General features: G+C 34.7%; 1 protein-coding gene across 15 annotated transcripts in view; it reads left to right on the top strand.

The window, feature by feature from the left end:
- The window catches only part of SOX6 (SRY-box 6), a 376,930-nt gene that overhangs the window by 188,923 nt on the left and 174,914 nt on the right, over positions 1-13,093 (top strand). The gene's annotated exons all lie outside the window — the stretch shown is intronic.

Raw genomic sequence — 13,093 nt, 5'->3', positions numbered from 1 at the left:
AAGTGGGCACTGCTGACATTGACGTTAGCATACTGATGTAAGGAGCAGCAGTCACAGTGTGCCACCTGCCCAGCCATACATAAGGTGGTGTAAATTATACCTTGCCCATAAATAAGTGTTTAAAAAAAGCTTAAGGAACCAGAGACGTGTAACTTGCGATGTTTGAGATTCTGCTTTCCTAGTGCTCATGATTATATTAATAGTGTAAGGGCAAATATGGGAGCAGGGTTCAGGCAGCTTTGCAGCCCAGAGATTAAAGAGGTGATTAGTTGACAAAAAAGATTGTACAGTTGTCTAAATACAGTAAGTTTTGTGGGTAATGTCAAGATAAAAAACGTAGTAAGATAATTTTCATGTCGAGTAAAGACAATGAAAATGCAACCAAAGGGTAAGAGATTGATCTCAATTTTATTGTGTGTAAACACAAATTCAGTGGACCAAACTGTGAGCACGTGGAGAACCTGGCAGCAGCCCAAACTTCTGCTTTTGGCTTGATAGTAACAAGCCTTTGCATTGCACGTTCAAACAGTTGTGGCCACACTACTTTTTCTGTATGAAGTCCATACATACATCCTTTGTATATAAAGGATCTAAGCTTAGAAATCATGCAATGCCCTTGCTAAAGAAACTCTAAAAGGAAGTATAAGTATAGAGTTTAAAAGAATAATTATAGCAATTAAGAAATATATGGTTGCTGTTGTGAATTTTGTTTTTCCTTGAGTACCAGTGCATGAAGTACTGTGATTATTGAATGCAAAAGGAAACAACCCTTTGCCTGTTATTCATACGCTGAATTTGGTATTATATTTAAATTAATAAGGCAATATTAGACCTCACAGCAGTCTACAACTTCTTAGTGAGGGCAAGAGGAGGGGCAGGCATTGATCTCTTCTCTGTGGTGACCAGTGACAGAACCTGAGGGAATGGCCTGAAATTCTGCCAGGGAAGGTTTAGATTGGATAGTAGGAAATAGTTCTTCACCCAGAGGGTGATTGGGCACTGGAACAGGCTCCACAGGGAAGTGGTCACAGCACCAAGCCTGACAGAGTTCAAGAAGCATTTGATCAATGCTCTCAGGCACATGCTGTGATTCTTGGGGTTGTCCTTTGCAAAGCCAGGAGTTGGACTTTGATGATCTTCATGGGTCCCTTCCAACTCAGAATATTCTGTGATTCTGTGAATATAATAATTTATCAATTTACTATGTCATTTCGTATTCAAAAAAAGATATTTCCTGCCTGTCCTTTTCTTTGGAATGAATACTTCTAGGATCATAAATGAGAACTTATAATTGAGTAATCTTTTATTCTGATAACATGGAATTTTCTCTTGGTCCTAAATATGAAAAAAAACCCCAAAATCTAAAAAAATAAGTCTGTGTTAGATTCTTTTTCATTTGTGTAAAAAGTATACCATAAACCAACATTAAGCTACAATTTCAAAATAGCTGTGTAAAATTTCATGCATGCTTAAATTTTCTGAGGAGTTACGCAGCTAAAATTCACCTCATAAATTAGAACTGTTATAACTATAGAGTCTGGATTAAATAAAAAAAGGCAAGAAGGCTAAATGTTTAACACAGAAATTGTTAATAATCTTTGTTACCTGAAATACAACTTTTAGTGAGGGTTGTGGCATAATTGAGCTCCATGGCTTGTTTCTTGCTTGTGGTGAGGAGGATTCTGGAAAAGAAAGGTTGTTTAGTAGCAGAATAGGAAATAAAGAATAACTTGAAACAAACAGTGTGAACTTACTGTTGTTACCCTTCTATGTAGCTATGAAGATTTAATTGTACTGAATATGTTTTAACGTTTTGGGTAGCAGATTAAGTATTATTAAATCTCTCAGAAGTTTACAAATGACCTTCATGTTCTTGGCTCTGATATTTATTGTATTACTGTGTTACATATTTTGGGAAGATGCTTATGGTGATTCATTTTTCCACCAATTTTGGTGGCAAAAATTATTTTCTACTGTGAAACACAGGGTCCATTAGTGCATAGCAGTGTGACAGCACTTGCTCCAAGCAAACAGGGGAACCTACACAGGTCTGTCAGCCTGTACATGGGGGGTGTCAAGATCTGCTCTGTCAGGAGAGCAAAAGGGGCTTATTCTGTTTTGCTGCACTAGGGCAGGGTGCAACATGCACGTTTCTATTATCATTAGTGCTTTTGGTTGGTGAAGTGCAGTGCGCAGGAAATATTTCCTGTTCACTCTGTCTTTAATTAGGCAAGATCAATACCCTTCAAATTGCCATTGTTTCCAAATCTGGCCACTAAATCTAATTTATAGAAGTCTGCTTATATACCTGTGTATAGAAGCACAGGTTTAAAACTTTTCGTTTTGCCCCATGTCTTCCCAACTGGTGAAAGTTTTCTTCAGTTACTCAACAGGACTTAAAATATACTAAAATTAAAACAATTTTTATGTCAATGTAGACGATTTTCTTACATGATTAAGCAATACGTTTTCCTCAAGAAAGATTTCTGATTCATCCAGTTCACTGACAGGATGATCCTCCATGGATGTGAAACTATCCAGTAGCTTGTTATGTCCTTACTGGTCAGTCTGAAACCTTAATGCCTATTAATTGCTTGTTATTTGAGCTCTGCTCTGAAGACATGGGTATTACAAAATTGACTAGTGTTATTCTCAGCATATTCTGTAAATGTGGTACAAATAAATTATCTTCTCCAAACCTTCGTAAAGAGGGGAAAAAAAGTGTAGTCAGTATGCCAGCTTCACAGGTGCGGGACTAAGAGTTTGACTTTAAAAACATCATTGATTTTTTGGTTGTTCAGCTTGAGGTGTTTAGGCCCTGACTCTTTTCCGGGGGACCTAACTTTGTGCAGCAGTTTATATATAGTTATATATATTATAGCCTCAATCTTTACATTGACTTTACATTGACACAGCTGCAGCTGTGAATGTTCAGCAGTTCCTCAAATAAAACCCCAAGTTTTTTTAAATTGAGCTCCCAGAAAATGAAACTGCGACCCATCATTTCTTCTCTGCAGTTCCCTCCCTCATTCATTTAGTTTCTTTGAACTTTTGCAATGAAATATAGACAATGACTGCAAGGGCAACAGCCTCATTTGCTCTGCAGTTCCAGTTTATGCCTTTGTCTATGATTATCCCATGTACTGAATATAGCAAGAATCCCATACAAAAATTTGGCACATTTTTTTGTTTTAATTAAAAAAAAAATAAATTTAGAGAATATATCATAAAGTACACGGGGGCTGAATTAGAATTTCCTGGGTAACTGCAATTCTAAGATTTCCATATCTTTCCATTCATTGACTTTACAAAATTAATAATGTTCTTTTATATGAAAAAAAATGATGACTAATTTTCTGCGCCATGTATATAGGGAAGTGAAAATGCTAGAATATTGTTCTTTAAGATATTAGTTCCTTCTTTTCTTAAATATTTGCAAAGATTTGTAAGAAGCCATCTATTATTCCTGAAATATATGCCCATAGCAGTATTATGTTAATGGTTGGACACCATGATCTTAGAGTTCTTTTCCAACCTAAATGATTCTATGAATCTATGGCTTGTGAGGTTTGTAAACCTTTTAAATCTCTGTTTGTTAGAATTAGCTCAGGAAAGCCTTACTTGATCTGTATTTTTATTTATATAGAATATGATTGTTTAAGTCAAAATTTTATTAATAAGAAAGGGGCTACAGAACTGATTTTGTCAGTGTATTGTAGTGTCCTGGAAGAGACTGCATAAGTGTGCCATAAGGAACTTCAGAAATGGTAATAGAGAGGAGATTCTAGCTATTGTTTTCATTCCTTTGCATCCTCGTTTGAAGTCATTTCAAATCAAGAGCATATTATTTTGCTTTCTTTGTATTACACTTTTACATTCAAAAATGCTTAAGGATTTCTCATGAAAAATTCTTTTTGTTATACAATTGTTTTAATTTCAGAATATTTTATGTAAGAGCTGAGTTAAGATTTTTATACACAATATTAAGAAGCCTTCAAATCTTTAAACAGATGTTTATTACTGCATTATTAGGGTAATGAGTAGAACATGATTTGGGGAACAAAATAGATGTCTTTTGAATCATTCATGTTTTGTTCCTAAATCATCTGGTGTCACAAATTTTGCAAGGAACATTAATCAGTTTAACAGAAACTGATTCTTCTTCCTTTTCAGGAAGTCCCCTCACTCCCATTCCCTCAATTCCCTGAAACTAACCTGGTGTGAAGAGGCCTCAACACTACTGTGTTTTTGTATTACCTTTTGTTTAAGATGATTTTACTCCTCAATGCTTTGACTGATCTTTTCATATTAATTTTACAGAATTTCTACCTTGTTAAAAGATGCAATAATTAACTGGCATTGCACTTGATAGGAGAAGACTCAATAACACAAATATCTATTTTTGTCGAGATAATTTCTTGAGTTGAGATGGGATCCTCTGCTTTTTTCAACTTGGTATAGGAATCTGGGAGAGTTGTGCAATGTTAAGAGAAAGAAAATCTGCCCCCATGTCTTTAATAAAATGAATTCAGTGACTGGGTTTAGAATACAACTGAACAGAGGTGGACATGCCATCTGCAACTTCTTGAGCTACTAGGGAAATTAATTTTTAAAAGAAAGACATTCCATGTCCAAAGGCCATATGATACATGATTTTTCCAGAGAAGTTTAACAAAGAAATATTTAAAGATTAAATTCTCAATAGTTTGTTTGAGGAATAAGGAGAAGAATGTCACTTCAGTTTGGAAGTGTTTGAGAAGAGTGGATGCAAAAGATGAGAGCAAATTGTTTAGGGTTATAAAAAGATTATAACAAGGTACAGACATATGAGATTATGAGAAAGATTAATTAGGCCAAATATTGGGAGAAATTTCAAATCTCTTTAAGACTAAGTAGACTATGATGGAGCTATGCTGGTGAGTTCTAGCTAAGTTATCGGCTCGGTCATTCTTTTTCACTCTGAGGTATGGAAAAAAGATCTTCTAGAGCTGGTGAATACAGAAAAATATGAAGATGTGGAGGCAAAGAAAATAATGAAGATTGAGCTCTGCTTCCATTAGCACAACTTTCTCCTTTTGCAAAACAACAAATATTGCAAATCCTATAGGTTTAGTTACTTTGCTAGTGTGTGCATAGTGAGAAACAGGAAAATAAATGCGTAGTTCTCCTTTTTTATATCAGTTTATATAATTTTTTTGGCGAGGGATTACAAGCAAGTTGTGCTCCCTTTTTCCTGTCTATCCCTGATTGCTATTGTGTTAAGCCTGATGTTTTCTCTTGCCAATATTCTATGTTCACTTGGGAAGTAAATAGAGGTGCACACACATAGGGCATACGTGTATTCATATAACATACTGTATACTATCATTGTAATGCAAATAAGGCAATGCCTTCAATGAATACAGCCAATCTAACATTAAAATATAGCTTATCATGTAAGGGAAACTTTAAGTGGAGGAATGAAATGTACATGTAATTTTGATAGACTTTAAAGATATTTCTCTTCTACTAATATGCCAAAACATTGCATCCAAGCAATTACACTGACACTTGAGAAAGCTCCTTTTGACATACATAGTGTATTGTCTAGTGCAGTGTTCATGAAATTAACATTTTCCTGAAGTAATCATATACAATTAAGTGACCAAATAGTTCTGAGGCAATACAACTCTATTTCACAGGAACTAAATATATTTCTTCACACTGATCCTGCATGTTTTAGTTGAGCAGTCATTAGCATGTTTATAATGGTTCTAATTTAGCACAACATTTTCTGAATTTTATCCTTGAGTCATTTACAAATTGTTCATATTGAGTAAACAAAGGAAACAGATTGCATTTTATACTTAGTAATTTATCTGAAAGAAGAGGGGAGGGTTAATTGTCTAAAAGTTTTGCTCTGTTTGGGGAAGTGATTCTAGTCTTGCATTGCTTGGCACACAATGCTTTTTTCCCTCTGTTCCAGGGGGAAAAGAGAAAAAAAAGAATGGAGGAGTGAGTAAAATGAAAAATTAGGAGCAGGACAAGATTTGCCACTCCCAAAGGGGAGTGTGGAGCAGAATTTGAGCTGGCACGAGATTATCTAAAACAGTTGGTGCATTCCTTAATGATCAAGTGCTTGAGAAGTCCGGCTCTCTCTCACAGAGCATCTGTGTTGATGTTTATATCAGTGCCCTGCTGTATGGGAAAAGCATGCTTTCTCTTGTTGCTTTTCTAAAAATAGTGTGGCATATAGCATTGTATGAGTTATTTTAAGAGAACAAAAACATTTGCAAGGTTAAAGGTCCCGCTTTTTAATAAATAAATAAAAATAAAGGTCAGAACTGTATCTTGGGTTATTCTTTCCATGAAATTCAAACTCCTTTTTATCTAGAGTTTTGCACTGAGCAGAATTCTGCTCTTTGCACTAGAGAATTCCTGTTCAAGCAAGCCATTTTAGGCAGAATTGGTACAGGCTCAGACTCTACAGTTTTTCCCAGTAGTCACATCACAGAAAGCAGGTCTGAAAATTAACCCCAGTTTAATTCCAGTGTTTCTGTTTAGAATGTCTGTTGTTTCATGCAAGATCTAGACCATTCAAGTAGTGCAAATGAATTCAGAGGAAAACCAGAACATTTTAATGCCTAATTATTTTTAGTGAGCTTGGAGAGTTTTAATTAAAAGTTAAGAGAGCTCTCCAAGCTCTTACAGTTCTAATTTTATCATATTGTGGAAATCTTGTCACTGTGAAAAAATGTACAGCAATTGGCAGATCTGCTTGGTTCCCTGTCCTAAACAAAACTGTATGTTAGGTAGTCAGATCTCAGTTGCATTTCCATCATTGCTCTTGCAAGAAAACATCTACTGTGAGCTGACTGCCTTTTGCATATGATTCTATTTAGGAAGGATTCTTTGCCTTTTTTACTTGTTTGTTTTTGCTTGTTTGCAGGGTTTATTTTTTTCCTTTTTTTTTTTTTTCTTTTACAGTACTGCCTGGGTAGGAAAGAGTCAATAGCAGAGAGGAGGGAGTAAGTGGCTGGCCAGGATTATTTGTCTCCTTAACATCCCTAGCAAGATATAGAATTTAGGAGTGATTTGATTTTATTTGTATTTTGCAATAAATAAAGCAAAAGGGATTAGCATGTCTTCCTGTTCTAAATGTCACTTTGCTCATTTTTGAGTTGTGATTGCATTTTTATTTTTTCTAGAACTTGTTTTCTGAAAGTTTATTAAATCAAGAAATTCTTGAAAAGTTGGCTAGAGAGATAAGTTCACTGTCTAACAACATGTTGAAATGCCTTGTATTTTAATTTTCTGATAGACCACAACAATTAATTACAGTATGAGAATAGTATGGAAATTGAGAAGGATGAGATGAGATTCCCCTGACCTGCCGCTCCACTGCCAGCAAGATTGGAGCCAAGCTGCTTATGAACAAGAGACAGTGGCAATACATTGCAACTATGGGTGTTAAGCCTTCAGGCTGATTTTTGATTAGTTTTGTATTGTTGCTGTCTCCTTTTCTTTTATTTAAAGTTTATTGAAACAGAAAAGGATAATTTGTGTTTGAAAGAAGAAAAAAAGTAACTATGGCAACAAAAAAATCTATTTTAGTAATATTGCACAAACTTTACATCCTTGGAATAAAACAGGATAGATAGTACCATCCAGCAGTTAAGTTTCTAATAGTCACGATTAAATTATATTTTATTTTTCAAATAGTGAATGAAAACATAAAGTCCTTAATTTAATTTTGGATTGTTAGAAGATTATAAAATTGTGTTCTTTCAAAGTGAATTAAATTAACCTTTTGCCTTTCCCTTTGATACTGAAATGTTAGAGTTTGCATATAATTTTAAAATACACAGTATGAAGCATGAAAATTAGGAAATATTTTTATGGTCTAGGTGGTTCTTTATCTCGAGGAAATCTGATTGGCAGTGAACTCACAAGTGACGCATAAGCAAGCTGTTGTCATGTACTCAGAGATGGATCAGTTAATCAAAAGTCCCAGCACAAGTTTATTAAAACACTAGATTTTAAAAAATATACTTAGTTTTCAGAATAATTCACAATTTTTATGAATGGATCTAATAATAGCACTGATGGACCTGGTGTTTCAGTTTAATTGTAAGTAACAAACATTGACTAGAGTAAATCTAAATTCTGCTTGACTTTTATTCAGAAATATTTGTAAAGTACTGATTTAATTTTGATTTTTCTACTCTGAAGAGGATTTAGTATCCCATGAAGAATATTGAAACAAGTATGCTTCTTTCAGATCTATGATGTGTTATTATTTTAGATGTCATGTACTTAGCTTCACTCACTTGAAAAAAACCCCCATTTGCACGTGGCGCATGTGGTGAGATATGGAAAGGTACAAAATGAAGCAGGCCAAGAAATGGTAGTCACTTTAATGTTTCTTTGCAGCTTAGTTGGTTTGGGGGGAAAAAAGCAGCTCTTCTGTGGAAGGAATCCAGTGCGGTAGGCCAATGTCTGTCACAAGGAGTTCATACTCTCATTTAACATTGTTTCAAAGAAAAAAAAACAAGCCCACACAATACTTTTTCTCTAACAAATGCAAATGTTTCATAGATGCTGACAGACTAATTCCACTTGTGCTGTTTTTCTTATGTAGACTTGAATGAGGCATGTGAACTTATTTGACAAAAACTGGTCCAAAGGACACCTTTTGTCTCCCCTGGAGCTGAAGGCAAATAAATGTAATGAGAGTAGATTTGGGAATATAGAACATTAGAGATGAAGGAACTTGCATAGTGTTACGTAGTCTCAAACCCCGCAAAAATGCAATCTTTTTATGTTTAGCAATATCTACTGAATTATAATGGGATATAACTACAGACTATAGTCCTGAAATAGAGACAAAGATGCCTCTAGGTCTGTACTATCGTTCTTCTAAAATGCAGAAAAGAACAATATCTTCCTCCTGCTGAGGATCTGATCATGCTTTAGAACAATTTCTCTTGCAGAATGCCTGATTTCCTTTCTAAATCCTCTACCTTGTCTTTTCCAGTGCCTCTTTCCTTGAGATGTAACAGTTCAGATGCATGTAGAAATATGTCACCTATACCTCTATACCTTTGATTGAATTATATTTCTGTATTGCTTATGAACTTGCCATGCATTTGCAATCATTATTAATAAATCAATGTGCTTTTGTCTTCTGTCACAAAGTAATGTATGCATTCAAAAAGAATTGTATGCAAAACAAGTCATGTTTTAGAACTCATATCATTAATAATTATCAGTTTGCAGTATTGTTAAACATGTTTTGAGGGAAGCTTATTATAAAAGAAATAACAAGGCACTGCACAGTAGAAAGAATAAGACAGTTCAGTTGATCACTGGTATAGGTGTTATAAATATGCCAGTCTGTACTATAGTGTTTTATTAAGTCTCAAAAAGTCAAAGCTGATTTGAAATAATAATGTCTGACAGTCAGTGCTTTGAAGTTTTGCTGCTGCACTCTCACATTTAGGTTTTCTTTTATGTATGACTTTACCATAAAAAACAAAAACTCACACATGGCACAAACGTCTTTTTTTCGTATCTGTATTTCAAAGAAAGTAATAGGAGGCTACTTCAGTGAATTAAAAAGAAAAAAAAGGAACAACCCCCCAAAATCAATGAGGATAGGTGCAGGCCACTGTAAGGTCATACAGTATTCATGTAACATATAGCTGGGGTTGGTAACTTGTTGACGACTGTAAAAGTGAAATTAAAAGAAAAAAAAAACACAAAAAAAAACCCTGAAGAAAAGGGGAGAATAAGGATGAGACAAGAGGCAAAAGCTACTCTTGATTCAAACAAGATGACTTTCATTCAGTCAGAAGAACTTGAGAGCTTGGCTGTGATAGCTAACACGCTCGTTCTTCATCACCGGTCGTGCAACAAAGAGCTGGATTCCATCCATTCCATGACTGATTGATTACCCAACGGACAAATGTTAATTCTTTTCATCGATGCTTTGTCATTGTGAAGAGATCCTTTTCAGCTAACACCTAGGTTTTTTTCCCTTGGCTTTTTTTTTCCCCCCTGATTATATATCTTTTAACATCCTCTTCTCTTCACCTTTTCAAAACTGTCATGTCTAACAAGATTCTCACAGTACTTTAAACTCCTTTAGTTTACAATTAAAATTGCTAACTAAGTATGTAACAAACCATGATATTAAATAATACTCAATGATTTAATTTAGTCATCATAATTATACTTAACCTGTTTGCTGTCCTTGAAAGAAATTTTTTTCCTAGTTCACAAGAGAATATAAAGGATGAGAAGCTGCGTGTTTTTCATAAAATAAATTGCTCCAGCGCAACTTCATGAGTTTGATCTTACATGTGCCAGTAGAAAATATGCTATTTTGTGGCATAAGCATAACTGCGGTTTATAAAGTCAGTGAGAAGAGCTAAAAATGTATAAATGCTAATTTCTTTCATTGCTTCTTTATAATTGTCTTTAGCAAGAATACCCCTGAATTTTGAAAATGTCAGGATCCACTAGGTTTTGGAATAGTGCTGAAGCAGAGCCTCAGTGCAGGGAGAGTGATGCAGTGCAGATGTGAATTTGGGCTTCTTTCTTCAATGTTCAGTGCTGGATTCCAAGTCGATGTTTTGTTTCTATATTGAATCAAATCAGAAAATGAATCAATATGGATGAAGACATTTTACTGATGTCAGAAGATATCTTTGTAGATTTTATATGTCTGTAAAAATTAATTTTCAGTACAGAAATAAGAAAAATCCCTTTCTGGTTCACAATCCTTTTCAAAATGTGTTTGTGAACACAGAATACAGAACTTGAAGGGAGACATGCCTTTCAAGTATAAGCCTTTATATTTGGTTTTGTGTCTAATGTGGAAGACCTCCAGAGAGCTTTGACACATATCATTATTTTAAATTCTAAAAAATTATGCAGAATAAACATGCTAATTGAAAATTTACAGGATTTCAAGAGAGCTATTTTTACAATGTTATGAAAAAGTTTATTAAAAGGCTCATTGTGTAATCATTTTGTAATCTTCCCAAAAACAAAATACAGTAGCTATAAATTGTGTGGTCAGATCTAGAACATAGAATTTGAATATGATAAGGGTGTTAAAAGAACTCATTCTTAAGGAATTTTTCAGTCATTTATAGAGATAAAAATTCAAACTAGAAATGTGATTATATCAAAAAGAAGGCACACAAATAGACCTGCTTTTCATTCTAGTTCTTTCTCAGTCTGTCTTCAGAAATGTATTTTTTTTCCTTACATAATATAGGAATACTACATGCGTGTTCTTAAGAACGGTAGGAGAAGAAATAAAAAAAGTGCTTTTGAGGAAAGTATTTTCTCAACTACTGTAATATGCTAGTTACTTCCTTTTTTTTCTTTTTTTTTTTTAAATGAAATGTTTTTTCTTTGTGTGAATTGAGGACAATATCTTAGGTAAAAGCAGTAGAATACATAACTTATAGCAAACATCAAAATAAAACTATTAAGCTCTTTTTTTTTTTCGGGGACGAGGGGTCTGAAATTTTGGCAGGGGAGAAACATGGAAACGTCTTTTTAAACTAATCGTGATATCACAAAAAAGGACAAATTATAATGTTCTATTGGTAATTGATGGTTATTTCTTGATTCTCCTATTATCAGGCCAGAACTCATAAAAGTAATAAGTGCCTGTTATTGTTAAAAGTAAATTGTTATTATATAACAAGTATTTTAACACTGCCTATTGCAACTTACAGCTCCTTAATTTTGTCTCTTTCACAGAAAGATATAATTAGTAAATAAATTAGCTTTTCTGCTGAAATATTACTTCAAAAATATTTATGAGCTGCGTTGTCTTTCCATGGAGGCTTGCACAGTGAAAATGTGTTGCAATTAAAACCTGATCTTTGATCTTTCAGTAGTTACAGTTTGGTTTGCTTTCAACTGGTTTTTGTTTTGTTTGGGTTTTTTGTTTGTTTGTTTATTTCAAATGAGTGATGCTAATGTGAATTTTTAGGCCGAAATGACTTGCACCCTAAAATACGATTGGCCATATGACTTTTTTTTTCTTTAAACTTCTCCCTAAAGCTTTAACTCCTCCTTTTGTGACCTGTTTGAATGCTTCTCCTCCCTCTGAGTATTTTTGGAATCCTCCGAGGTGGAACAAACTGTTACCCGTTGTAACGAAATGATCTGTGTTGCCGTTCTTAAATCTGGGCTTTTTTGCTTTTGCTTTCACTTGTGTGAGTACTTCTGCTGAGACTGCTGACACGGGAATTTGAGCCACAATTTGACCTTATTCTGCCAGTAATTTAGCAGAAGACAAGTTAGACTGAATTCTTCCTTCTTGCACAAGCCAATGTTAATTCCTAAGTGACAGGAGTGGGATCAGTACAAAAATTATCAAAATTTGGAATCTTATTAGCTATTTAGAAAGCGCTGTATGAATTGTTCTTCTCCTAACACAAGTGGCACCTTGCTGTTTGAGAGTTTCTAGCAAGTGAATGTGTGTGGCTATTCCCAGTGTATGCATTAAGGAGTGATGTGCTCAACACCACCCAGAGTGATGTGTAGTCTTACAATGAAGGCTCTCTGCAAAGATTTGTTTTGGGAACATTCAGATAATGTTTTTGATATCTTGCAAAACTGAGCCTAAGGGTTTCCAAGGAGTTTAGCATAAACATTGTTGATGAGTCTGTCTACAGATGAAAGTAAATGCACAAAGTTCAACAGAAATCCTGTTATTGCTAACTGGGAAGGAAAAATAAGTGTTCAATTGTTTGTAAAGTTTGCTTGATAATTGTTTGTAAATCTGAATTGTGGTTCCTAAAGTCATAAAAATCTGTAACGCAGTATCAACCACAGAATCATAGAATGGCCTGGTTTGGAAGGGACCTTAAAGTTCCAACCCCCCTGCCATGGGCAGAGACACCTTCCACTAGACCAGATTGCTCAGCATTTCATCCAGTCTGGCCTCGAACACTCCCAGGGATGGGGCACCCACAACTTCTCTGGGCAACCTGTTCCAGTGCCTCACCACCCTCATAGTAAAGAATTTTTTCCTAATTCTAATCTAAACCTACTCTCAGTTTGAAACCATTACCTCTTGTCCTGT

This window comes from Neopelma chrysocephalum, unplaced genomic scaffold (genome assembly GCF_003984885.1).
Source record: "Neopelma chrysocephalum unplaced genomic scaffold, ASM398488v2 Primary Assembly neopelma1_24, whole genome shotgun sequence".
NCBI lineage: Eukaryota > Metazoa > Chordata > Aves > Passeriformes > Pipridae > Neopelma > Neopelma chrysocephalum.
The sequence above is the reverse complement of the archived record's forward strand: the minus strand, read 5'-3'. Positions and strand labels throughout refer to the sequence as shown.